The following is a 2948-nucleotide window of genomic DNA, read 5'->3' on the forward strand; positions in this document are numbered from 1 at the left end:
TCTTTGTGCTGAGCAAGCTGTTTCAGTTACGGATATTTGAATGCACAGTTCCCGTTCAACTCTGCAAATTCAGCAAATAGATTTAAGGCAGTAGTAATCAATCTGGATAGCTGTCACCTGCCCAGTGTATTTGTGTGGATATTCTTATAATGGGAAGTCAGATCACTGTGTTAATGTTACTGTCAATGGAAAAAAAATCACATGCATGCACCATGTTCATTGGCAAAAACAAGAAGAGGTGTTTATACCTTAGGAAATGAATTATATTTCAACAGAATTTGGATATTGTTGCAGTGAGACATAAAGAACTATTTAATTTAACCTCTCTTTAATTGACGTGAAATAACATTTCTGAATAACTTTAATAACTTTAGATTTGACCATGTTCCCCAGAACCCAAAGAAATCGGTGAATTGTGTGTCTCTGAACTGTGTGAGATGCTTCCTTGTGGGGACTTGCCATCCCAGTCATGGTGTCTGAAGCCTCGGTCCCATTTCCGGCACTGGGATGGGCTCCAAGCCCAGTGTGACCTGGTCCTGGATAAGCGCATGTGGAGGGACAGCTGAATGGACAACAGTTTGCTTGCAGCATTCATTAAGTACACACACACACACACACACACACACACATTTTTAGTTTTGGAATTGTCACAGATTTTTATACATTGAGTTTCCCATGTGGGGTCTGAAAGAACGGTCCCCACAATATCAAAACAACAGGTTTTTATCATATTGTTGGGGCATTTGGTCCCCACAACGTAATATATACATAACCCACACTCACACATGGGCATACACAAACAGGGCATGATTTCAGCTCCCGCTGCACCACCATAATTAGGTTTACCTTCTGCCTTTCACACACCTCAACATTCACTAGGATGAAGATGGGTGGGTGGATGACACATTTAAAAAGCCTGTTTTTGTCTAGGCATGCTGCATACCATTATAGATTCCTGGTAGACAGGCCAATGTCTATCTGAGGAAACCTGATCAATGGTTCTGGGGGACTGGCAGATGTCTGTGGAGAACTAGCAGGTCTTCCTGAGCATGAACCCGCAAAATCCCCTCGATGGCTGTTCAGTAAATTTCCAGCGACATAAACAGATAAAACTGGAAGCTGTGAATGTAACTTTAAGGGGAAAATATGTGTCTGTCACCCCTCAAGAATACTATGGTATAAATGGGAGAACAAGTTTCCTCTGTGTTTGGTGGAGGTGTCAGTTGGCATTCAGTGAAGACAGTAACAAATCACAGGTGCACTTTTTTCTGATACCTGGTACAGTTTTATTCTGTCTTGAAAGTTCTTGCATCTGTGGAATTTCATCAGAGGCTGGGACCATGCCAACCAGCTTCTATATTCCAAGAGCAACTGATGATTTTGTTTGGTGACAATGTCATTTCAATTGCTGGAAGATTGTCTCCCTTTCATTTTTTGGGAACTTTTGCTCTCTGTCAGTGTCAGTGTGCTGTCAATGACTGTACTTTTTGTTTTTGTATAATTGCATGTAAGATGTTTATTGCAGTGTTCCTATTCTGCAGTGCGAATGTCTGGTTTTTATTGTTCAGCCTCTGTCCAGCTGCTTAGGAAATGGCACTGCAAGGCAGAGTTGCGTTTGCCAGAGCTGCACCTTGCAGTTACTGCTGGATGCAAGTCCAACACTTCACAAGTCCAGCAGGTTGCATTTTGCATTTTATAAGTATTGGTATCAGGCCACCCAGTTCCGGGATGAAAAGCTGCTCTGTCAGGCTGCTCTTTTCCGTGTCTGGGACCCAGTGGAGCATAAAGCCATTTACTAAAGCCTGGCTCAGTGACGGTGGGGACCTCCTGTGCGGCCAACGCAGGGTTCTGTCGCTCTGCCCAGCCACCAGGGCGGCGCCATCATCTTCTCCTTGTCAACGTGTTTGCATGAAGGCTGCCCAAGGTTCTCTTTCACCTTCACATCGCCTGCCTGTGCCATCTGGCTGAGAAATAAATCAGTGGCCTTAATGTCATTTTCCAAATGTTCAACCGTTTCAATCGGAAATATAATGCGTGATTGCATTTGTACTGCCATGGATGTGTGCATGTGTGTCTAAGTGTGTGAATATATCAAGATCTGTGCCAAGTTCCGGTTTAAATGTGTGTCCAACACACCAGCACGCTTACAGTGACCACAGAGAGCAATACCACCTTCTGAACTCATACTGTATGTATCACATTGTAATAGTACCTATCCTGTGTTGGTGACATACATTGCAGGTAGAACACGGGAAAACAACTCAGTGGAATATAATGTAATTACCACCGGAGGGACTCATTTTTCACCTCCCTTAGGTCACTGAGCCGCAAAAATCATATTCCAGGCAACTGTAAAGGTGCAGACAAGGGCAAGCTACTCATGCTCAAAGCAATTTGCACCAAGGCTGGGACAGGATGCCCCGGACACAATGGTGGGGCTGATGGAACCTTCTGGGACTCTGAGTCACCCGTCACCTTTCCAGCTGCTCCGCACTCTGCCATCTCGCCGCGTGAGTGACAGAAAGTGGGAGAAACGTAATGCAGTGAAGTCCAGGAATCGTTTAAAGGCAGAGCAGCGGGGCTTGGGCCGTGCATTTGATGCCGTCGATACAACACGGTGTTCCCATTGACAAACCGCAGAGCTGCTCTCTCTGGCACGTTACATAATGGGCACCCAACCTTGCACTGAGATATAGAAATGCTTCACCCATACTAGGAACCACAAAGTGACTTGCAGAGTGGCGAGACGTGAATTCACGGCACATAGCGTGCTGGTGCAGTGCTGGTGCAGTGCTGGTGCAGTGCGGGGCAGCTACCACTTTCAAGTCTGCAACCTCAGTTTGCAATGTTCTGGCCCAACAGCAGAAAGACGCTGGCTAAACATTCATCCCGATATATATTCCATTTATTTATTTATTTGTCTGATGGTTTTATCTAAAGTGACGTAC

This window comes from Paramormyrops kingsleyae, chromosome 9 (assembly GCF_048594095.1).
Source record: "Paramormyrops kingsleyae isolate MSU_618 chromosome 9, PKINGS_0.4, whole genome shotgun sequence".
In the NCBI taxonomy this organism is placed as follows: Eukaryota; Metazoa; Chordata; class Actinopteri; order Osteoglossiformes; family Mormyridae; genus Paramormyrops; species Paramormyrops kingsleyae.